At 41.6% G+C, this 26,004-nt stretch overlaps 1 long non-coding RNA gene across 2 annotated transcripts in view; it reads left to right on the top strand.

Moving 5' to 3' along the window:
- The window catches only part of LOC132652307 (uncharacterized), a 29,218-nt gene extending 3,831 nt beyond the window's left edge, over positions 1-25,387 (top strand). The window contains exons 1-3 of one of the 2 annotated variants that reach the window (XR_009589804.1): positions 2,040-2,416; positions 18,261-18,362; positions 22,504-25,387. This is a non-coding gene — a long non-coding RNA (uncharacterized LOC132652307). Of the gene's footprint in view, positions 1-2,039; positions 2,417-18,260; positions 18,363-22,503 lie in introns of those variants that run through there. The other variant, XR_009589803.1, reaches the window with a different exon arrangement.
- The last annotated feature ends 617 nt before the right edge of the window (positions 25,388-26,004 follow it).

The following is a 26,004-nucleotide window of genomic DNA, read 5'->3' as shown; positions in this document are numbered from 1 at the left end:
GACCTGATAAGCTAGGGTCAGATGGAAGGGGAGGAGGACCTCCCCTAACAATGGACTTAGAGAGGGGTAGGGAGGAGATGAGGGAGGGATAGTGGGACTGGGAGCAAATGAAGGAGGGGGCTACAGCTGGATACAAAGTAAATAAAACAAACAAACAAACAAACAAACAAAAACTCTCAAATAATGTTACTTTCCTGCTCCAGTCACCCAGAATTACTCGCTGTTCTTCAAATTAATCCCTTCCATAGTTGTTTGGGCAGCCATAATGAAACTCTGTAAATGGGATAACTTATAAGAAGCCACATTTTTTTGGGGGGACGAGAAGGTCCAGAAGGTTTTCTTATGCAGTTTTCCTTTAACATTTATCATCTTAAAATCACTTACATTTTATTTGTTGTTGTGTTTAATTCTTGCCTCTCCTGTTAGAGTATGAGAACATTGTATTCAGGGGCATAGTTCTAGAGCCTAGAACCTGTTGGATATACACAAGCACTTAAGTGCTGTTAAATGGTTGGCTCCTGCTCAAAGAAAAGAAGGGCCGAACTGAGAAGGGCATAGTTATTCTTCCTAAACTGGGCATCACTTTCCCCTAAAGCACAGAGGAAAAAAGGAGCATCCTGAATCCAAGTTATAGAGAAAAGATTTTCCAGCACACAGGGGAGGAATACAAGGGGCATACAGCACCTGTGGTGATTTGAATGAAGAATTTCCCCCATAGGCTCAGGCATTCGAATTCTTGGTCCCCAGTTGGTGGTGCTGCTTGGAGAGGCTTAGGAGGTGGCCTTGCTGTCACAGTGGCAGGCTTTGAGAGCAAACAGCCTGACCTAACTTCAGTTTGCTCTCTCTCTCTGTTTCATGCTTGTGGTTGAGATATGGTCTCTTAGCTTTCCACTCCTTCCATGCCTGCTGCTTGCTACAGTGCCCCTCTGCCACGACGAACCCTTGTCCCTCCGGAACTGTAAATCCAGCTAAACTCTTTCTGTAAATTGCCTTGGTCCTGGTATTTTACCCCAGCAACAGAACAGCATACCACGTAGCATTTCCCTTGCTCTCCTATACTAAATTAAAAGCCAAGAGAAAGTTATAGTTATCATTTGAGATTATATAAGACAGATCTATCTATCTATCTATCTATCTATCTATCTATCTATCTATCTATCTATCTATCTATTTGCTGCACCCTGCTTTCTGTACAGCTATTGAGTTAAAAACTCTTTTCATCCTTTGAAAGGGTTGGAATAAGGAGAACACGGAAGATAAGAAAGAGGAAAGAAACAAATTCGCAAATCCATAAACCTCCCTCAAGCAAGAGCGCTCACCTTGTGAGAGTAATTTTGCATAGGAGCTGTTTCATTGGTGCAGAGTAATGTGCCAAGAGCGAACTCACGCAGGGCTGTCTTGAGGAAGCAAGCATCAGAATGCTTTGAAATTCAGAGGCGTTCTGCTCTTATCCCTTGCCTCCACGGAGAAGCAAGGTCTCCTCTGCTGAGTGATGAGCAGCAGGCTTGAGTCTGTCCTTCATATCTGCTTCCCGCTGGAGACGTCAGTGCTCTCTGTACGGGCACTTTGAAAAAGGCGCTGACACTCAGTGCATTTGGGAAATGGTGTCTGGGAAAGAATAAAGGGGCCCTGGCTTAAAGTACGTTAAGGGATCACAGGAGTACATCTTGACTGTATTTTCAGATCTTTTGATTCAAATGCACACATTTTCTTATCTCCCAAGGGGGGAGGCCAACCTACTACAGAATATAGACAGAGCCTTGCAAATAAGGTGGCCAACCACACATCAGAGATAATTAGTGAGAACACTGCAAGGGGCTCCTTCGCTGCCTCCGGGCAGGGCAGAAATGGATCGTGGAGGAAATCCAGGGTGTAAGAGCTGAGACACCAGTCCAGAATGAGGAGCGTAGATGTGGGCCATGCGCACTGATGGGGTCAACTGGCCTGCCCTGGACTACCCGCGGGAGGAAAGGACACAGGTTCATTCCACCTGGCGGCTCTCAGCGCTTTCAGATGCCCACCGTTCTCTCCACAGAGTGCGAGGAGGCAGGAGCACACGGGCAGGGACAGGAATGTGTGAAGAAGCAAGGCCCGGTGCAGGCTGTGGAATGGCACCAGCTTTGCCCGTATGTGCAGAAGACTCGAACCTACCCAGTCCCACCGTATGCACATGTCGTTTGTATGTGCCGCTCTCTAAGCCTAATTTGACACACTTATTCACAAAGGGCATATGAGGAACAAAATTCACGGAAACGGATATGCAAAATTATGAAGAGGAAGAGAAAGCAAATGCAGTAAAACAGGGGCTTGAGAAGAATCTTTTCAGCAGCTTTCAAGTTTCCTGCAGTCTGCTGTTAAGAAGCTTCAGTTTTCCTGATAGAGCCACGGGATCCCAGCTAGCATCCGGTCAGTTTCTGTAAGTCATTAATGAACTACCCGCATTAATGGACCAGTCTCCTCTGCTGTCAATTGCCCAGGAAACTCCTGGAATGATTTCCTTCAGAAATGCCCTGGCTTCCTAGAGACGTATCTCCTTGCTTAGCTGTGTCTGGATATTTCCCAGGGAAACTTTGATTAGGAGATGATGTGAACTGAAACACATCTCATCATGCCACATGTTTGACTGACTGCTGAAAAACATATAGGGAAATGCTCAGAAAGGAAACACAGAATAGTTTGTGCCTGCCTTTATTATTCTTGTATTTTTTTTTTAGCTCTCTTCAGACTTACTTGCTTATCAAAGACTGTGGAGGTTTTCTTCCCTGCTCGCTTCCACCATCCCCTCTGCAATTTAATTGGGCCACTTTCTCACCTTATGCGCTCTGCTCACTCACTCGGCATGTCCTGCCTTTTCTTCCCGAAGAAATGAAGAGAGATAGGTGAGGATTTCTTTGAAGTTGTTTTAGCTCCCAGGAGAGTGTACACACTATCTCATTATCCAAAGAATCAGAGTTGTGCCATAGCCAAGCATGTTAGCTATGACTCCATGGGCCTTTGGCTTTATCTTTGCGATTAAGAATTGTGGTTAATTTAATTAACAGATGACAGCAGCAAGACAGATGTCAATAGCCCTGCTATTTTATAGCACATACACTCTGAAATGGCTGTATCTACTCTAAAGGCTACCTAAGTATTATTTCTGTGATCATTTTTAACTTAAGACATATTGCATTAGGATGAGCTCATGGCTTGCCTTCCCTTAGACCTCTGGACTGCATGCAGCGGCTTATCCAATAAGTACATCTCAATAGCGTAAGAGCAGTTCAAACTTCAGTCTACTCAAAAATAAGCCAGTGTGCCCTGCTTTAGTGACATTGCTCCATATAAATCATGCTGCCATTCATTCAGCTACATAGGGACTAAACACAGAAATTGTGCCTGGGAACACTCCCTGTCAACTGGATCTCTAAGTCCTATTTGCCCTAAATGCCCCTCAATTCACTGTTTTTTTTCCTTAGTTCCACAGCATTATCATAGCTCAACCAACAAACTGCTTTCTATGAGGGTGCTAGACTTACCATTTAAAACCACAGCTCTGATCACCCACATTCCACTCATCCAGCTCTGGTTTTCCTTTCCTCTTAGGCTCAGCGCCAAACTCCTCAGCATGTGACTGATGACCCCACACTAGGCCGCCCCTGCGTACATCTGCATCCTCAACCCATTTCTCAATCTCTTAACTCCCTTTCCTGACTGGGTCATGCTTCTCTCTTCGAGTTCTTCCCACATTCCAGTCTCATTTAACATCGTGGGACTTTGTCCTTGCTTCAGTTCTGCCAAGGCTCCCTTTATGCCAAGCCCCTAGCCCCAAGATTGACTGGTGGATTCACTCCTCCACTCCTTCTTAGTATCACTCTTAGCTAAGTTCCCAGGGAGGCTCCTAGACTAAGTCACTTCCGCTTCCGCTTTTCCTATAGTCCTCCTGCAGATTGCTTGTCTGGCTGTAAAATTGTGTTGTTTTGCTTCATTTTTGTGGTTTGTGTTGAAAGCAATGTTTCCTATGAGATATAAGCTGCATAATGACAAGACAAGGGGTGCTATGGTTCTATCCTAGAATCTGACAGCATCACTCAGCAGTTTGGTTAGCAGTGTTAACATTTGTGCGGTCTATGGATCAATGAGTGATTTTAAACTCTGATTGGGTGTTTTAAGAGCAGGTGTCCATGAGTTACTTGTAGATGTGTATGGGGTAGAGGCGGTGATGATGGGCAGCAGGGAGTTACTGTACTTGAAGTCATGCTCATTCTTACCATGCATCCTGGAGTTTCAGTCAATATCAGAACACACAGAACAGTAGTCCTGTGAGATCACATCACCTAGTGATGATTTCACATTAATTGGTGGAGGTACTCTGTGATGCTCCCCCAAGGATGAGGTCACCTAGCAATACATTTCTAAGAATATATTGATACCCTTGAGTGTCATGTGATTGTATTTCAGTTGGAAAGAGTTATCATTTCCTGAAATTTCATTAAATGGAGCTAACATCATAAATCTTGCTTTTTCTGGCCCTTGCTTTCTCTGGAGTAGCAGAGCATGGTCTAAGCTAGTTTCTAGCATTCCTAACTTTTAATATTGGAAGCACTGGAACTGCTTTCTAGTTACCAAACAGATCCAGATCCTTCAATAGTCCCTAATCAGCATGATTTGCAAACTCCAGTCTTCTCCGGACACAATCCTGTTTGCCAACATGTCTCTTAATGTCATTATGTAAAACAAGTCATACCCTAACCTCTTCCAGTCACTCCATTCTTCCTACTTCTTACCTACAAAGACAATTTGCTCTTTAACACAAACGAGCCTTTGAGGCACCATTTAGGGATAACCAATACCTGAAAGGTTTTTCCATATAACTGTACATCTGAATTTCCCTGAACCAAAGTGTACATTTTATATACGTGCTGCTTTCTAATTTGTTCCTCCAAGTCAAAATGGCTTCTGCTGACTTTAAGTTCTGTATAATTCGGATATTTGCCTTCTAATTTTTAATCATACTCTTTATCAATTTTTACAAATGTAAGTATAAGGGCTACAGCCCTCCGTGGGATTACTGCCTGGGCACTCTCGGAAAGCTGATATTAACTGAGTAATTATTCAGTGGGTATTTATTTAAAAAAGCTGTGTACTTATGTGGTCTTTAATCCAATGATGTGTTAAAGTTATGAAATATTAGGTTCTCAAAAGTCTAAGATAATTGTTATTTATTCCACTGAGTGGAGTTATTTTCAGACCTGGAGTAGTAGTTTGCTTTCCATTGCTAGATAAGATATTTTGTCCAAAAGCAACTTAGGAATGGAAGGGTTTATTTGCTTCACATGCCATGTCATAGTCCATTATTGAGGGAAGTCAGAGTAGGGACTCAAGGGAAGGGCCGGGAGAAAAGAGCTGATACAGAAGCCATGAAGGAATACTGCTCACTGGCTTGCTCCTCGTGGCTTTCTCAGTCCACTTTCAGATACAGCTCAGCATCAGCACACGGGTGGCACTGCTCACAGTGAGTGGGGCTGTCCCACATTAATCATTAATCAAGAAAATAACCCACAGGCTGGACGGGTGGGACAGTCAGGAAGGCAGAGGCAGGTGGAGCTCTGTGAGTTTGAGGCCAGCCTAGTCTACAAAGTGCGTCTAAGACAGCCAAGGCTATGCAGAAAAACCCTGTCTTGAAGAACCAAACCAAACAAAAACAAACAAAAACAAACAAACAAAACAAAAAAGAAAAAAACAGCTCACAGGCTTACTTTAGACCAGTCTGATGGAGGCATTTTCTCAATTGAAGTTCTGTTTTCAAAGATCCAAGTTGATAAAGAACCTGCCCAGCACACCTGGGACACAGGATTTAATAACCTTAATTTTATGATTTTATCTTTTTGTTGTTGTTGTTTCTTTCTCTTCTTCTAAATATTGAAACTTTTAACATCCATTCTATTTTTACAACCATCAACACAATTTCTTGCGTTAAGTAAACTCATGTGTCAGAGTGCCTTAAAACTTCCCTCACTTTGCTTCAGTTTGAAGTGTCTTTGCACACTGTGGCCCGTGGCTCCTGGTGGCATGCTGTGTGCGCATCATCATGATTGCAACATCCTGCTCACGAGTTTCAGTGGCATGAGGGGTGATCGTTGGTGAGAGAGCACACCGGTGTGGCTGATCACACTTCACTCTCGTTGTGTTTTGTTCCCAGGAAGCGGTGGTGAGAAGGAACCACATATCTTCCAGGAAAAAGATGGAACAGAAAGTGGGAGAGAAAGGTGATGGGAAAGGGAAGGAAAGAAGGGATGGGGGAGAGAGAAGGAAGGAGACGGAGGAAAGGAAGGAGAGAAAAGGGAGAGTGGGGAGGGGAAAATCTGCCCAGAGGTGGGCACATCCTTGGAAATCACTGAGAGGTGGGGAGAATGCTTTGCTTTTCAATACCTTACCTGGGAAACTACTTTATTTGTGGGGGTTATTTTAGTATTTCGGAAAACTTTGTTTTCAAGAAATATTCCATCACTTGTTATTCTATGAGAATGACAAAAGGGTGCTATAAAATGTACTATAGAAAGAATGATAAATTTGACTTTGGGATCTGAAGTTGAATTGCTGTGCTCTAGAGAGGAATGTGACATTGACAAATTAACTCAATCTTTCTCAGCGTCAGTCTTTTTTTTCCCATTTGAAGTTATGCTTATTTTTTAAAAAGACTTTTTGGGCAGATAAAGGACTGTTTGCAGCAGTGCTATAAGGAAAATGATAATGCTGAATGGACATAAGTCATTAGCCTTATGAAGAAAAGTGTTAGAATGACAATTTGGAAAGTATAAGTTCTGGTCTTGGGGTAATGGTGCAGTTTGTAACGTGTTTGTCTTGCAAGCATGAAGCTCGGAGATCCTGGAGACAGGTGTGGGGTGCACTGGGAAGGCAGAGATGGGCAGATCCTTGGATATCACTACTTAGCTAGAGCAGCCTACTTGTTGAGTGCAAACCAGGGGCATACTCTGTCTAAAAGCATGGGACAGGGCATCTGAGGAACAGCAGCTGAGGCAGACCTTTGCCTTCCACATGCACCTATGCTCTCTCACACCTGAGCACATGTACACACACATACATGCCCAAGAACATTCTGAGCTGTTTCAATTTATTCATTAAATATATTTTAAACAACATGGGCAGTGAACGAAGCTGTTCAGAGCCTTTATTTAGAGCATTAGTGAAGACCAAAGAAGACTGTACATCGTCAAGACGCACAGCAGAGCAAGGTCTCAACAGCCCCGGAGAGGAAAGGTGTAGAAAGTGTGTGGAAAACCAGAACAGATCAGAGCTTAACATAAAAGAAGACAGAGTAAACACTTCTCATTCCCACGAAGAAGGATGGCTTCCCCACATCCCACCTTCACCTTAGAGCAGTACTGCGAGCTTGGGCTGTGGCTGCTTAGGCTCCAGTGGAGGACCAGAGGGAATGGCACCACTCCTGAGGAACAGGAAATGACTGTCAGGGTAGGGCTGTGTCCAAAGTCTACATGTAGCACACGGAATGCAAGTCTTGGGAATTAGGGGACTACAGAAACAAAATTATTTCCTTAAGTCAGAAGATACAAACTGCCTCCTACCCTATGAAGAGCACTTGCTATTAATTTCTGAACACCACTGTTTAATATGCAAAGAGAAGGTATCTTGAATAGAAATTGTGGTACATTTACACAATGGAATACTACTCAGCAATAAAAAAAACAAGGAAATTATAGAATTTGCAGGTAAATGGTGGAAACTAGAAAAGATCATCCTGAGTGAGGTATCCCAGAAGTAGAAAGACACACTCACTTATAAGTGGATATTAGACATATAATATAGGATAAACCTACTAAAATCTGTACACCTAAAGAAACTAATCAAGAAGGAGGACTCTGACTAAAATGCTCAATCCCTATTCAGAAAGGCAAAGAGGATGGATATCAGAAGAAGGAGAAAAAAGGGAACAGGACAGGAAGGAGCCTGCCACAGAGGGCCTCTGAAAGGCTCTGCCCTGCAGACTATCAAAGCAGATGTTGAGACTTATGGCCAAGCTTTGGGCAGAGTGCAGGGAATCTTATGAAAGAAGTGGGAAATAGTAAGACCTGGAGAGGACAGGAGCTCCACAAGGAGAGCAACAGAACCAAAACATCTGGGCACAGGGGTCTTTTCTAAGACTTATACTCTAACCAAGGACCATTCATGGAGATAACCTAGAACTCCTGCACAGTTGTAGCCCATGGCAGTTCAGTGTCCAAGTGGGTTCCATAGTAATGGGAACAGGGACTGTCTCTGACATGAACTGATTGGCTTGCTCTTTAATCATTTCCCCCTGAGTGGGGGAGCAGCCTTACCAGGCCACAGAGGAAGACAATGCAGCCAGTCCTGATGAGACCTGATAGGCTAGGGTCAGAAGAAAGGAGAGGAAGACCTCTCCTGTCAGTAGACTTGGGGAGAGGCATATGTGGAGAAGGGGGAGGAAGAGATGGATTGGGAGGGAAGGAGGAAGGGAGCTACAGGGGGGATACAAAGTGAATAAAGTGTAATTAATAAAAATTAAAATAAAAAATAAAAATGGGCAGGAAGCACAAGAATCATTAAAGAAATTTTTGAGTTAAAAAAATCAAATCCTCGTTAGAAGAAATGGTGTATAAAATAATTGGGGTACAAATTGAGGGACTATACTGGGTATTAAATTATATGAGGGAATTGTTTATTTTTTCAGATGTGATACAGTTATATTTTGATTATTTAGAAGAATATCCTTATTCTTAGATACATATTGTTAGCACCAAATAAAATAATGATGTGCACAGCAAAAAGAAAACAAAAATAATTGCACAATGTCCAAGAGAAAAGCCTTAACTGGAAATATAACACAAGGAAATGAAATTTATAAATAGCCATGACACCGAAGATAAAATGAATATAAGGTAAAAAGAATATAGAGACCATGGTTGATGTGAAAGCCCACTGCAGTATGACCATGGGAAGTTTGAAAAAGAAAAGCAAATTAATGGAAGAGTAATGCAGAAAATAAAATAAGCGGAGAGAAACACGTTAAAGAAGTTTGGAAGAGAAAAACATGTGTGAGCTAAGACTCTTACTTTTAACCCAACTGTTGTTGAGATAGCAAGGCAAGATACAAATTGAGCATGGAAACACAGGCATACAGAAACCCCATACTGATGACCCATTCCTATAAAATCTGAGAAAGCAAACAATTCCCAAGACAGCTAAGAAAGGGCACAAGCTTTATCTATCCTGGAGAAAATAAAGAAAGTGTCACTGGACAGTTAGCTGGAGAGCTGCAATGAAAGCAAGTGCAGAGGGCAATGGTAGAAGAGAGCATGAAATGAGGCCAAACACATCTGCCACGTTAAGTAAACTAAGGTTAACTTACTTCACCTATTTGAAAGAAAGAAACATTCTAGTATGTGCTTCTTAAGAGACATATCCAAAAGTGAGTGAGTCAGAGAAGCTGAAAAGAAGACTAGGCAATACATTCCATGGAATTCCAGGCAATGAGAGAGTTGAAGGGAGTCCCTGACAACAAACATGGCAGGGGTCAGGCCAAAAGGTGGGAAGCATGGGAGAGACCTTTGCCAGGCTAAGCACATGGCTGGCAGTGAGCAGGCAATGGCTGTGAACAAAAGCTATTCCTAATGACGGACAGTTTGAAGCATTTCCTGCCTCCTTTTTCCCCTTCGTAGGTAGCCTCCACCTTTCAAGTCAACCAGTCATTCTCAGACATCTGCTGCACAGTGAGTTCACTTAAGGATCTCAGAAACACTGTAGCCATGGCCTCTGATCCAGCAATTCTGATTCAATCTCGTGTGTGTTCACGTGTGTATACGTGTTTGGGGGAAGGGGCACAGGCATGTGTATATGTGTGTATTGTGTGTGCATGTATGTTGTACATATGTTCACAGGTGTGTGTACATCTCTGTGAGTGGGAGCACAGGTATGTGTAAGCATATGGAGGCCAGAGGTTGGTTCAGATATCTTCCTCAGTCAGTGTCCATCTTTGTTTCTTGAGACAGAGTCCGTCACTGAACTTGATGCTCAGTGACTTAGCTACTGGCGGGACAGTGCATTAACTCCAGGGGCCCACCTATCTCTGGTCTCCTGTCGCCCAAGTGCCAGGATGACAGCCACTTTGGGCTTTCAAACTGTGTGCTGCAGATTCCAGCTCCGGTTCTCCTGCTTTCTGGGCTTTACCAGCTGAGTTCTCTCCCCAACCCCGAGGAGCCTCCATAATTGTAAAAGTTTCGCAGAAGAAGGTTGAAAACCACTGAAGTGAGTGAGGCATAAAAGCAAAAGAAGAAAGGGGCTTAGAACTGGCTTTTCTTTTGAGACACAGTCTCATTCTGTAGCCCAGGCTATCTTAGAGTTCCCATGTAACCTGGCTGGCACTGTACTGAGGGGCTCCTGCCTCAGCCTCTCCAGTGCTAGGATCACAGACAAGTCTGAGCCACCACCCACAGCTCATATTGCTTTGCTTTGTAGAAAGGGAAGATAATTTTTATAATAGCAAGCAAGTAGGTGAAATAGGATAAGTGTTCAAGCAACATAACTACACTTCGGATGATCACAATGATATCTTCTCAACGGAGCTCACGATAGTCCAGCTACTCCTAAGGTAACCATCAGGTGACTGCGGTGCTGTAAACTATCTCCTTCCCAGAGTGAGACTGAAGGTTCGCTCTAACGTTTACAAATTTAAGAAAATGTGAACAACTAGGAAATGCTTTCAAAAAAGAGACGGGGTGAGGTAAGGGTTGCCTGGCCCTATGATGTTAAAACATATGACCAGAACTGTGATTAGAAGAATGTCCTGATGATGGTGAATGAAGCGGCAGGAAGACCGACACGGGAAGAGAAAGAGACCAAAAGATGAGTAGAAACGTAACAAGTGTAAATAAAGAACGAATATGAGAGCATGAGAGGAAAGGTGAACTTCACAATACTTGCTCTAGGAATGTCATCAGCAGTGACGCTGGAGATTTAGTTCACACACTCACTTCTTGTGGCCTCACTGTGAATAAACATCCGATGCAAAGACTTAACGGAGGAAGGAGCCAGGAAGATGGCGACACGGTGGGGGAGGCGTGGCTGAGTTTACATGGGAGCATGCCCACAGGGCTCCGAACATCTTGGGGAGAGACAGAATCCGATCACTAAACTAGAAGTGGGCTAGGCTACATCATTCAAAGGCTTGTTCCTGGACCAACTTCTGCCAGGAATACTCCTGCCCCAGAGGTTCCAGTGCCTTCCACTACATCCTCCCGAGCCCAAGTGTGGTTCATGCATGCTAGTCCGTACAGAACATTTCAAAATCAAATCCTTACATCTGCACAAATCGACCAGCTCTCCATGTAGAAAGCTTAGGGTAAAATACAGGTCAATTTGTTTACAATCTCAATGTAGAAAAAAAAATGTTTCTAATGCCATCTTAAAATCCAGTTGTGAATGAATAAATAATTTATAAAATAAAGATGAATAAATTCTGCTATGCTAGATAAGCCCTCTTATATTACAAAAACTTCAATGTCAAAGAATTGAAACATGAGAAAACTGTGACATGTATTAAGATAAAAAGCTAATTTCATTATTATACAACGAGGTGCAATGAGAAAAATAACCCACATAATGAAAATGGGCAAACCATCTGAACTGTTCACGGAAAAAAAGTTAAAACTTATATCTTTAAATCTATCTGTGAGACAAAGTTTCCCACTTCACATGAAGAGCCATGCCCACCCAGATAGGAACTAAACTGAGACGCCACTTTTTCAATAAAACTCCTTGGTCACCTCCATCATCATCTACATTTCTCAATGTCATCTTCAACTAAAGGAAGCAAGAGACTTTTGCTATTCAATGGTTAAGTTCAGGTCTGGGACTGAAAAGGTGTTAACTCTGAGCATTATGGTCCAGCAATCAGGAAAGAGAGCTCTAGGAATAACAAGACAATTCAAGATGGGTACAGGAATTGCTTGAGGTTCAACTAGTGATCAGATGTAGAATAAAAGTCATTATGTAGGTGAACACTGACGCCAAAGAGAAAATGGTGTATGAATCCATCATGGTATTCATGAGAGAAAGAGGTAGAAGGAAGGCAGCTTTTCTCTCAGAAGAATGCTGGTGACTATGGTGACAACACATACGGAGTGAGTGACTATCAGCTCACAATTTCTGCTGTAGGAGTCCGTGCGGCAGCGAGTGCCTGCGTGTGTGCTAAATCGCCAGATGCGATATTAGAGCGTATGCTGGCTTCCCATTACTGCTGTAACATTAACAAGAGTGTAGTGCTTTGCAACATGTTGTAGGCTTGGAGGTTAAAGGTACCACATGGGTCTCTGAGCCCGAACTGATGCATCAGCAGGGGGACATTCCATTCTATACATACTGCGGATAAATGTTTCCTTGTGTTTTTCCGTTCTGAAGATTCCCTGCATTCCATGATGTGTGGTGCCTTTCCTTTATCTTCAAAGCACGCGACACTGGGGCTCAGACGTTCTTCCTTAGCCCCACAGGGGATCTCAACTAAGCCATCCCAACACTTAACGTATGAACGAGGTGTAGGGGCTTGGACATTGCTAGGTTCGGAGGAGTGTATTGTACTGTTCACAGCAAGAAGGAAAGGAACCTCCATGTGCTCAACATTTTATACTTCAGATTATTTGATGACTGCAAAGGGACCAAAGGCTCCTTTACAAGGGAAGAGTCTCAGATACTAGCTTAAGTAAGAGTACAGATGTAGCCTCAGTAATGATAATGGGTTAGATTGACATCGTGGGCCTATGGATGTTGTGAATGAGAACTCCTGAGAAGAAGCTGTATCTGCAGAGACTAGATGACTCATTAAAACTGCAGTACTGTGGGGAGGTTGGAATGCTGCAGGTCTATAGGCCAATTACCTTGTCTCTGCCAGCTTTAGCCCCCAGGACAGCCATTTCTTGCCTACTTCTGTGAGAAAACTAACATCCTGTGCCAAATAGATAAAAACATTGTGACTTCTGTTAACTAGCTGTTAACTTAGGAGACCCGCTAGTTTCCACCAATCTGAACACTAGAGCATGCCATCAGATAGCATCTGAGGCCAATAGTGAAACTTCTCCCATCTTATTGTAACCCCGTCTCTGACGTGCCCACTCATATATTTTAAACCTGCCTTGATTTATGAATTTCTTCCTTCTATAAAACTATAGAATGTCGTGACACCATTCTGTGTTGGAACAGGGAATTTGAGGTTACCTAAACCTGTGTTTTGGGGCCATGGCCACTCAGAATGGCTCCGGAATAAACTACCTCTATTCCCTTTAATAATGCCAGAGCTGTGGTTCTTGGATTGATAATGTAAAGCAGTGGCAAGAATATTAACTAGCAACACAAAAGCACTCTTAAAAACATTAACTTCAATGTAAACCTAAGGAAAGAAATGAATGATTTCAGGTGGTGAGACATTCTTCAAATGAATATTCTGTATTTTTCAAAAATTCCAATAGGCTCTGGAGAGATCCCTGAGAAGGTAAGAGCACTCGCTACTTTTCCAGAAGACTCAGGTTTGAATCTCAGCACCCACATGGCTCTTCACTACTATCTGTAGCTCAGCTCCTGTGGGCCTCTGGGGACACCAGCATACATATAATACTTGCATACAAAGCATCCGTACACATAAAATAAATGTTTTTTTTGTTGTTGTTGTTATTGTTACAAAAATTGCTGGGTGGTGGTGGTGGTGGAATACACCTTTAATACCAGAACTTGGGAGGCAGAGGCAGACAGATTTCTGAGTTGAAGGCCAACCTGGTCTACGTAGAGAGTTACAGGACAGCCCAGGTTACACAGAGAAATCCTCTCTCAAAAAAACAACCAACCAACCAACTGAATGAATGAACGTACAAAGAAACAAATAAAAATCTATGACCACATGGTAAATTTGAGAGCAGGTTTGATCTATGAGCCCCTGTCTCAACCACCTCCAGTACTTTAATCCCAGCACTCAAAGACAAAGGCAGGCAGACTCTGTAAGTTCAAGGCCAGCCTGGTGTGCACAGTGAGTTCCAGGACAGTCAGAGCTGTTACACAGAGAAACCCTTTCTCAAAAAAAATTAATTTTTAAAAATTGAATGACATGAGAGAAAAAAATAGTATCAACTTCAGGAGTACAAATTAGAGATACCAAAGAGGTAGGGAGGTTAAACAAAAGGAGTTACTCTTGATTAGATGTAGATTTAAAGAGAAACTCAGCTAAATGATATTTTTGGAACTGTAGAATATTAAGTATGGCTTATATAGTATACAGATTAATTCATGCCTGAATGTGATTCTGAGATGGTGGCTTGGGGAAAGAAAGCCATTTTCTGAAGATACAATTTTTTGGCTGGGATGTCACAGTATCATAAGTTTATTTTCAAACAGTGGGGATTTATTTTCAAGGAGTATGGGTGAAATGGGCGGAGGAAAGCCTGTAGAGAAGGAGGAAGGGAGAAAGTACATAAAAGATATATTAACACATGGTAAAATACAGACCCAGGAGGACATCCACTTGAACTTTCTATCTAAGCCTTCTGGACTGTTGCTTTTGCTGCAGAAACCAGCCTTCAACCAACTGCTCTGAATGTTCACACTTTAACCTTAGGCCAGCAGTATGCAGTGATACCTTTCATTTTAGCAGGTTCTTTCTCTGAGTTTGAGGCCAGCCTGCTCTATATAATGAGTTCCAGGCCATCCAAAGCTACATACTGAGAGCTGGTCTCAAAAACAATCCAACTAACACACCAAACAAACTTTAGGCCAAACACTAAACCACCAATATGGATGCCTAAACCTTTCCTTGTTGTGCATTTTAAATGTTGATTTACTGGTGGTATTTGAAAGTTGGCTTAAATGTTTCACAACTTAGATTTGGTTATTGGTAATCATGAGTGTCTTTATTGATGCCACAGTTTCCCTTCTTAGGAGTCTAGGGTTCTTTGAAGCTTTGCTCTCTCTGAGCTTGTTGTTATGATGGATTTTGTGTATTATCTTCCCTCTTCCACACTCATAAAAAGAAAACATCTTCCGTTTCTCTAGTAACTCCCAATGGATGGTCCTGGCAAACAGCTGGGAAACTGTTTCCCTAATAGGAGAGAGCCATTCTTGGCCTAAATAACTCCGCTGCATATAGCCATTTTCCACACGGTATGAAAGAGGAGTGGAAGTTTTTTCCACACCATGCTCTTGATGTGTCCTTAAAAATGGAGGGCTTCTTGTTATCCTTCTCTGCTGATGTAACTGATTTCTAAACAGCAGCCTCAATGTAAGCAGAAGGACAAAGCTTACAGGAGTGCACCTTACAAAGCCAAGAGAAATGGTGAAAAAGCTATTCTCTACCTCTTCTGGTGAGCTTTTTTTCTTTCTTTCTTTTTTATCCTCGTGATTGTAGTGTTGTATGACCTGATGAGCCACACAGCTCCTTACTATCCTAGATGATAGGCAAAAGGGTCTTGGAGAACTCTTTATTAAAATGCCCTTAAGTCAGAAAAGCATGCTTTGAAGTAGAACACTAGGCAGCTGCTTCAGTAAGTTGAAAATCAAAGATGTTGCCATCCCCATGGCCAATGAGAATGAAAACGTGATTTTTAGTGCCGAAGTGTTTGGAGAGAAGAAATGGTATCTTGCTGATAAAAGCAAGCCAGAAAGGGAGCCAGGAGGCTGAAGGCCTTTTTCCTCTGCTACCTGGGTCACTTGGCTCTCCAATCGCCTATCAGACCTTGTTTGAATCGGTCTTTCAAAACGTACAATCTTTTATTCTACTCATCACTCTTTCTCTGCTCAACAGCTCACCCCCTTATCTTTACCCTTGAAAGGGAACATGCTGACTGCCCCCCACAGACAAGCCCTCTGAGGCTAGTGTCAGCCAGCTCTTATTCTTACTACCCTTGTTCTGATACAAACCACCCCACGTTAGACCACATTTCTCCCTCATTATTTCTTCCATTCATGCCTGTCGAAAACCTTCGGCGAGACTTCAGAATATAAAGTGCTCACAGCAGCCACCTGGTGAAGCTGTGAATATCTGCTTTGGAGAGAGACTGTTGCTTTCACCATGGCTTTGTGTGATGCGAGTTACCTGTTAGTGAGTGAAAAGTTCAAAGCCTCCTGGGTTTTCCTAAATTCTGAACAAAAATGGTAAGCTCTCAGCACACAGTGAGAAAGAAGGTAGCAAAGGGGTGGGGGAGGCAGGCTGTTCCTACCACAGACCACAGATTAGCAGCTGTGCTGGGCAGGCCTTCTGCGCAGACCTGAGAGACATCTACCTCTAGGAAGCAGAGAGCTAAGGCACAGGCTAGTGAAATCCAGCTTGTGTTCAATAATACTCACGCTATTTGATATTACACTCACATTCCAGGATGGTTACCAAGTCGTGTAAGAAAGGAGTTTTAGACACAGGGTGACCTACTTTGTACTCTCTCCCAGAACCCATGGAGGGTGTAGCCTAGAGAGCCGCTTTATTTGAAAGGTATAAGAATGTCCACATTCAGCTGAAGAGCACACAGGGATGATGCTTGATGACCACAGAAAAGTCTAGTGCTGATATCACATACCCTGTGCCAGATGAGGACCTTGTGTGTATGTAAAGAGAAGGAGAGCACACTATGAATTCATGATTATTTCCCAGGGCAGAACTCAATATTGAGTGCAGGCACTCTCAGTAAGTGTACAGAATACAGAATCCATCACCAACCACAAACCTCTGCAGTAAGTAGACCTTTCCATTTTTTGTGTAGTTTTCCTCAATTCTTTGCAAGTGAAAATAAAAGTGAGACAATGAAGCTGTAAAGAAATAACTTGGCCATGCAAATATTTTCAATTGCATGCTAACTGCACACAGAGATCTGGCTCACAAGTATGATATCTCGTATTTTAAAAGCTCCTTTCTCTTGGCATTCTCTTTCACTCCTACCAGAAGAAAACAGATGTGCTTGAGCACAAGAGATGCTAATTGGAATCTTCTTTTATAAAATGGGCTTAAATTCAGCACCAGGGTTAATGGTACGACCGTGATAGACCTCCTTGTGGAGGCCAGCTCGTTCTGAAGTGGATGTCTCAGTTGATTGGCAGTCTGCTAGTTCCTCCATGATGTCGTCTTTCATCTTCTCTGTCTTCCCTCACCACAGTCATCTTCATCTCACATAACAGCTACACCACAGGGCTCCATATCTCCATACCAGAGGGCACAGTGTTGACCGTGTCACTTAGTAACATGTTTATGTTAAATTTCTGAAACACCACCGGAGGATAAGAGATGGTAAACATCAGGTCTCCATGGAAGGATGCTTTGGTATAAGACTTTGCTTCACTATGAGCAAGGATTGTCTGTTCTGCTCCCAAAGATAAACCGTGGCAGCGAACCAAAGTATAAAGTGCTGTCAAACTGAATTTTTGTTTTTAAGATAATCTACTGTTAAAAGTTCTGTTTGTAATGCAGCAATATTGAATGGAAATTTGAGGGAATTCCCATGTACTTATTCCCTTTTTAAAAGGCCTGGCTTCTCCAACATTTCCCATCAGAATAAGAAGAGTGTTAGGCAGTCAAGCATTAGGCAGAACTTGGGGAGCCCTGTGGAAGAGGGAAAGGACTGAAGGAGCCAGAGTCGTCAAGGACACCATGAGAAAACTAACCTGAGCTCATAGGGGCTCACAGCTATTGGACCATCAAACAGAGAGCATGCATGGGTGGGACGGAACGAGGTTCTCTGCATATATGGAACAGTTGTGCAGCTCTGTCTTCGTGTGGGACTCCAAACAGCAGGAGCAGGGCCTGTTTGTGACTCTCTTGCCACCCTTGGACCCTTTTCTCCTAACTGTGCTGCCTAGTCTAACCTCAATAGGAGAAAATGCACCTTGTCCTGTTTGATGTGCCAAAGCGTGTTGACATCCAAGGGAGGCCTCCCCTTTTCTGAGGAGAGGGGGGAAAGGAGGGATGTTAGGGGGGAGTAAGAGGGAGGACCTGGGAGAAGAGAAGGGATGGGCAGCTGCGCCTGAGCTGTAAGGTAAATAAATTAGTTAATTAAAAAAAAGAGTGTTAGAATCTGGTATAACTCAAAGCCTGCTGTTTACATGAGGGCTCACTCTTGTTCTGTACATTTTATAGGTCAGCACCAATATAAAGTGATGTATATCTACTACTATTGTATCACACAGAACAGTTTCACCAGGCTAAAACCTTGCCTGTTTTCCTCAAACCTCTAATACTTTCAATGTGGTTTCTTTTTTTTCCCCAGATATCGAATATTTGGGACCATATGTTATATACACCTATCTCCAGACTGGTTTCTTCATAAGACAAAATGAATTTAAGTTTGCTATCTCCTTTTGAAGACTAGGTAATGTTTCATTGTATACGTTTACCACAGCTTATTCACCTACTGAATGATATCTGGGTTATCCTCATAATTTGGCAGTTATGAACAGGTTTTATAAATATTTGAGTACAGAATCTTTATGTTGATGGATAGTTGTTGAAGTTTTCAATTGATGTGAGTAAGTACTAGGGAGGGTTACTGTTGAGTCAGGTGGAAAGAGAATGCTTAGTTTTCTTTAGAAGTCACTGTTTCCCCAAGGGACTGTCTCATTTGCATCCCTAACAGCTGTCATAGTGTCCCTGTTGCTCCATCATCTCTAGTGTACAGGGTCAGAATTTTAACTTTAACACAGGTGTGTTGAAGCATCTAAATAGGTTTTTTTTTTAATGTATAACTCCCTAATAATTAGATATTGATCATCTTTTCCTGTGTGTATTTGGCATTTCTATGCCTTTTCTTTTTCTTTTCTGAGGCAAAATCCTTAATAGCTAAGACTGGCTTGGGAGGCACTATACCGCTGTGGATGGCCTTGAACTTCAAATTCTCATGCTTCTACTTCCTGAATTCTCCATTATGTGGTATGTGGATCCATCCCAGGGCTTCACACATGCTAGCCAAGCACTCACCGACAGAGCGATAGTCCCCATTCTGGGGTGTCACTTGTAGCGAGACGTCTATTCAGATGCCTTACCAGTTTTTAAGTCATTTGCCATACATGTCTTTTGAAAATATTTTCTCCTAGTGTGTGACTTGCCTTTTCAATCCGTCAATTATCCAAAACTAACCAAACCAAAGAGCTGAACCTAGCCCCCCACCCCTCAATAATTCTCTGTCATTGCCCATGTATTCTAAATCAAAAACAAAAACAAAACTAAACTAAACTAAAAAGCTCATCACTTGGGCTCACTTGTATGATTCCACCTGAACCCACAGGAAGCTCTGAATCATCCACGTCTTGGCTGTTGAACAGCGCTAGAACAGTTTGCTTCCTTCCGCTACTGGGATGTTGTGTTTCAAGGTTGGCTTGTGTCTCTTGACCTTTCCTGGAGTAAGCAGACAGCTTGGGTACCAGCTACTTCCCTTCGCTACATTATTGCAGCCTACAGTTTCCTGGTGTGTATAAATTACCGCCATTTCAGCGCGTAGCATAGTTTTATACATCATTAGGTGGCCATGTGAGTCTCTGCTTAATGACTTTCACATCAGGGAATCAAGGGAAGAATGAGATGAAGGGAATCGTCCCAGTGGAGAGATGTACTCTGTACATGGAATGCGGAAATGGTTTCTGAAACACTGACTGCATTTAGTGACAGCAGTCCAAGGGAAAAATTACCTTGCTCCCGCATGAGAATTTGCACAGGTCTAACACTTAATTGTTTTACAAAAGATACTGGACACTCCTTAGTGTTACTGGACACAAAGCTTAGTGTTTACATGTTTTATTCAATATACATGTTTAAATCCAAAGAAGTGAGCAGAGTATCTGTGTCTTAAGCACTGTAAGTATTGCATCCTTTTCCTCCTCCCTCCCCCCTCCTTACCTTGGTTCTAGGAATAGAAGTGAGGATAGATGCATTGAAATTGACCTCAGAGGGTCTTGTTCTTTTTCTCCCCACTTACTTGTTGCTGGCTGAGTTGGGAAATAGCTAATCACTACAGGGCATTCTCTCTTCGGCTTGTTAGTGTTAGCCCCCTTTCTTTAAAGTATTATGTTTGCCTAGATGTTTTGGGGCCATGACTCATCAGTCATTACTTACAAAGCCAAGGTGATTGGATACTATTTTGAAATTATTAAAGTGCTTTCTCCCATTGCCTTTCTGAATGAAAGTCATCACTAAAGTTTTTGTTCTGGTTTGTTTTATGTTAGGGATAGATTCTTGCTATGTGTCAGAGATAAGGTCTTGCCATGTAGCCCAGGCTGGCCTGGGTCTCAAGATCTCCTGCTTCAGTCTTCTGAGTACTAGGACTTTCAGCTTGTGCCAGCATGTCTGCTTCTAGTTTGTTTTTATATGGATGGTTAAAGGGGTAAAGACAAAAAGGTTTTTAAAAGTGCACAGATTTTCAGGCCAGGAGGAAACACCAGAGTGTAAAAAGCAGGTGCATACAAGCCTGAGCATCTGAATTCAATTCTTAGACAAGACAATCAACTAAAAGCCTGGAGTATGTATTATAGCAGCAGAAACAAGAAATAAAAAAAGAGATACCCTGCCTCAAAAACAAACTGGTGAGAACTGACTGAAAGTTGTGTCTTCATTCTCTCTCTATCTCCGTCTCTCCCTCTCTAGAACCTTTACTGATAAAGAAAGCAACACTGGTGTTTCCTAGTAAGACAGGAGTGATCTGTCCATATCAGAGCTCTGTCCAGAGAGAGTTTGTTCTTGAACTTTCTTCTCTCTGGCTGCTATATGCTTCAGAGTAAAACTTAAAATAGCAAATAGATGTTAAAGTCTCTCTCTATAAGGACCACTTTAGAAAGCCTTCCCACAATGCTTGCAGTGGACACATTTCTCAATATGCCCATATTCTAAAATATGATCAATTACAGTACCGATCGTTAGATATTGTGATTAAATCACCATTTTCAGTAAAATGATCCAACAGGCATTTTAAAAGGAGATTTTAAATAAGTTTAACCATTGTTACTTTTTATTGAAAAAATTACTCTAAAATAAATAATGGGTTACATGTAACAAACAAAGAAAAACTCATAACCATCATTAATACATCTTCTTTCTTTTTTCTATATATCTTTCTTCTTTCATTTTCCTCTTTGAGATTACATCTACAAATGCTAGAACGTTGATTACTTAGGACACTAAAACACCAAAATGAGTGTCACAGCAGAGTCACTGTTGTCTCTTTCCTTTTCCTCTGGTTTTCTCCTGATTCTTTCTTTGTCTTTCTCCTTCTGGATAGGTCACACCTGGGATTTCCATGTTGTCAACTTGACAAGTGTCCTTCTGACTCTTCTAGATCTTTGTTAGAGATTCTTAAAGACTCTGTGAGTCATTAACACATAGTAGCTCAAGTTAAGAACGTAATAGCCTCCTCCTTTTCCCACCAGTCTTAACCTTGGATACGGAATGGGGAGAGAGTCCTTCTCCAGGGAAGGTGACCTCCAAATTTCCATGTAATCCAAAAACACTGAAATTGCGAATCAATCATATGAAGCCAGATTCAGTTGGAGCAGCGCATCAGCTGGGTACTTTGGGGCCAGAAGGCTGCTGAATCACTCAGAACTTTGGTTTTCTGAACTGTGGTAAAGATTAATAGGACAGTGGCATGAATCACTGAATTCTTTCATAGATGGCACTCTTACCTATTTACTCATCGTATTTCAACATAAATATTTATGTAGGAGTCCCACTGCTCCATTAGGAGGTGAGTTCTTTGAGAACAGCATCATATTTATTAGATTTTCTTGCAAAGATTTAGAAATACCTTCTACTAAGTAGGATAACATGTTTGAATAGATTGGTAACTTTTAAGATACACTATTACTTCTTGGCCAGCTCACCAGGAGCAGTGATCCAACATAGGACACAGTAATACATCTCAGATTCCTGTTTACTTAAAAGAGAAGAAGGTGGCAAAGATGGTGGACCAAACTTTTCTGCATGGGTCTGTCATTGTCTCCTAGAACTGAATAAAATATTTAGAAATATTCCCTTTTAGCTCTCAGTCTGGTGGAATAAGATTATTATTTTTATGTTTAAGCAAACTAAATTTGAAGATTAAAGACATTAAGTAAATTGCTCGGAGTATCAGTCTGAGTTCTCTAGAGTAACAGAACTAAAAGTGAACCTCTCTCTACATATAATATATTATAATATATATTTAATTGTTGGGAGCCACTGTTCTAGCAGCTGCTTTGATATTTAAATCTCAGCGGAAAAATTGCTTTACCAGGCCTTCACTGGAGTCAGGGAAAAATTTCCAAGTCTATCTCCTTTTCTTTGTGACACCAGGTGGAATGCCTTGTCAAAATCATACCTCTTGTTTCACCTCCAGTGAATTAACTCATTGTACTGGGATCATTTTACTCTGGCTTGAAAGCAGTCTGAAATAAAGCAAGGTGGTCCAGTCTCTACTAGAGCCTCTTGGAAAGGTCCCATGTGTTGTGTGTTAGTTTATTAATTTTAATCCTCACTCCTGACTCAAGAACCATTTGACTCTACTGGCGGACTCTGCCAGATTGGTGCCCAGACGTGGGACTTGAGATACAGGGAATCAGTGAAGAACACCATGGGTGTTGGTGAGCTCGAATCATAAACAAAAAGGGTGAGGTGAGTAAATCCAAGAATAAAAATGGGACAGGGCAGTAGCCTAATGTTTTTTGTATGGAACTTAATTAAAGGTAGTCTGTATATGAGGCAGGAAACTGAGAAAGTTAAACTTTCAGGCTTAGAGAGGAAGAGGTTAAAAAGATGGGAGGCTTCAAGACAAAATGATATTAGACCATCAGCTCCTCCAGAGGAGTTGTATTTCCCTCCTGATGATAGTAATTTCTTGTCAGAGGAAGATTTTGAGGATGTCTTAGATCCTGATGAGGTTACAGAGTTGGAGGAAGAACCAGACCAGTATTATTCTGAGAGATTCCCTCCGATTCAGACTATGCATGTTAAAAAGCATAAGCCTTGGCAAAAAGAAATTAAAAGATTGGAATGGGGCTTGGAGGAAATAAACAGAAAAATTAGAGAATTAACTACTAGGGAAAATGAGGCTCAATCCCCCACTCCAACTCCATCAGTGGTTGCAGGCTTGGACCCTCCTCCTGGGACTGCTACAGTAGCAGTGGCCCAAAAGACAAGGGGACCTTTTCCTTTGTCCACTGTATGGGCAACTTTATCACTCTTACAAGCTTCTTTACAAGAAGCTAGACATAATGGAGAAGATATATCTGAGTTTTATGGTTTTCCAGTTCTAGAGCAGCCTGATGGACAAGATAATATGGCGAGAGTCCATGCTCCTATACCTTTTAAACAATTAAAAGAATTGAAATCTGCAAGCTCTCAATATGGTCCAAAGCACCTTTTACTCAAGCTCTGCTGGAGTCCCTGTCTACTGAGGCCCTCTGTCCAGGGGACTGGAAGCAATTTGCAAAAAAATGTTTAGCAAGAAAAGATCATTTGTTATGGAAGTTAGAATTTACTGAGCAGTGTTAAGCTAAGACTAAAATCACTTGAGAAAAAAAAAAAAAGACAGCTTCTCAGGTTTTCCAGTAAAAAGAAAAGCAAAACAAAACAAAAAACTAATGGTTAATTCTGCTACAAAGCTTCAGTGGTCATAAAAATCAAATTCAACAAGTAACAAGAGGTTTTATCTGTCTGTCTTGAAGGTATAAGTTTACCATATTCAGTATGTCTTGGTTATAGATTATTGGTCATTGTGTATGTTTAAAATCTATAGCATAAAGTTAGCTAAAAACCTAGGTTTAGAACCATTCTAAACAACAAATGGATGTTACTCATATCCCAAAATTTAAAAAACTAAAATGTTTTGCTACAATTGGTATTTCTCCCTTTATAAAGACTAATAATGGTACTACATATATTAGTCAAGCTTTTCAACATTTAAAAAAATCATAAACAGGTATGCCGTATAATCCTTAAGGCTAAAAAGTTATGGAGCCTTCACATGGATCTCTTAAGAGCCAATTGCAAAAAATAAAAAAGGGGAGTCATATCTCCAAATCTTAATCATGTTCTCTTTATTTTAATTTTTTTTTGAATGTGGATATACAAGGCCATCTATTGTGGCATCCTAATACCAAAGATAATTATGCCCAAGTAAAATGGGAAGATCCGATTACTGGAATATGGCAGGACCCTGACCCTATATTAATATGGGGAAGAGGATATGTTTGTGTTTTTCAACAGGACGCAGAAGGAGCCAGGTGGATCCCAGAAAGGCTGATGTAATTGGCAGGAGATGTTCCCCAGAAAGAAGATGTTCCCGCTGCAGACAATCGTGAATTCTGTCCTGACTGAGAACAGAAAGCTGCATTGGACTTAAGCTCCTGACCCACCTCTGTTTCATTCTGCTCCTGGGAGAAGACATCATGCAGAGAAACCTCTTATACAATGGACTGGACCTAATTGTTCTGTTAATGAGGACAATTCTTAACAAAATCAGGAAGAAGGAAAAAGAGCACTGACTATGAAACTTTGGTCTGGTTCTGGTTTTCAGCAGACCAAAATGAGCTTGCTTCAAAAACTCTTGGGAGGCCCTGGAACTACCTATGTAAATTCTCCTTTTGCTTTGTTGTTTGGAAATGTTACAAGATTCAACTTTAATGTTTCTTGCCATCAATGTAAACTAACAAACTGTATTTGTAAGCTTTCAAATGGTTCTGACTGCTCGACAGCCTTTTACTATGGTTTCTGTGAATGTTTCTCAGACCTGGTGTTTACACAAGGAGTCATTTGTTAAGTCACTTTTTTGGAGTGTTATTTTGGACTTGGCTTGTGATAGGGGATGCACTCCTATCAGTGACAATTAAAACCTTCCTAAAGGCCTTTTAGAATGTTAAAGCTGAGCTGATCTGCATAAGACTAAACCCCAGTGTCTACCCTAGCAGAGGTTGGTAGTCAATGACAGGTAGTATTTCTCTGGGATATATTCAACCTAAGGCAGGGCATAAATGATGGAATTCATGTACCAATGACAGGTAAGAATATATCTTACGAGAGAGATAGCCTGAGAAAGGTACAATCTTCTGCTCCATAACTCTTAAGTTATGGTCAATTTTTTTAAAAAATAAAAAAGGGAGACCTGTTGGGAGCTGCTGTTCTAGCAGCTGCTTTGATATTTAAATCTCAGCAGAAAGATTGCTTTTACCAGGACTTCACTGGTGTCAGGGAAGAATTTCCAAGTCTATCTCCTTTTCTTTGTGACACCAGGTGGAATGCTTTGTCAAAAATCACACCTCTTGTTTCACCTCCTTGTGAATTTAACTCATTGTGCTGAGCTGCTTTTACTCTGGTTTGAAAGCAGTCTGAAATAAAACAAGGTGTCCAGTCTCTACTAGAGCCTCTTGGAAAGGTCCCATGTGTTGTGTGTTAGTTTATTAATTTTAATCCCCACTCCCGACTCAGGAACCATTCGACTCTGCTGGTGGCCTCTGGCATTTGATACATATATAATATATATTTCTATTCAGCAAAAAAAAAAATCCTCATGGTGTTTCCTCCATTTGTAAATTTTAGTTAATTCCAAGTGTAGTCAAGTTGACACACCAGGAAAGCCACCCTACTCAGGTTAAATAAAGTTTAGAGTGGTAAAACTTTAACCTAAAGTCAAGGGACTGAGTGTTTACATCCTTTCCCCAATTCATCCCTCCCCATAAATGGAAGCCTTCTTGGGAGTATGCCTATATTTGGAGACAAGGCTCCTAAAGAAATAATTAAGTGTAAAAGATCACCCGACTGGTATTCTCATCTTATTATCCAATCTGATTGTGTTCTCACTATTAGTGACACATGCATGTGTGCACGTACTGAGGAAGCACACATGTAAGTGCAGAAGTTGGCCATCAGCAAGCCGGGAGGAGAACTCTTGTCAAAGACGAATGTATTGTGATATTGATTATAACCTTCTTGCTTCCTGATCTCTAAGGAAATGAATTTGTGTTGTTTCAGCTGCCACTGTGTGATGCAGCCTG

Source organism: Meriones unguiculatus, chromosome 2 (assembly GCF_030254825.1).
Source record: "Meriones unguiculatus strain TT.TT164.6M chromosome 2, Bangor_MerUng_6.1, whole genome shotgun sequence".
In the NCBI taxonomy this organism is placed as follows: Eukaryota; Metazoa; Chordata; class Mammalia; order Rodentia; family Muridae; genus Meriones; species Meriones unguiculatus.
Note: the sequence above shows the minus strand (reverse complement) of the source record. Positions and strands in the feature narration are given on the sequence as shown.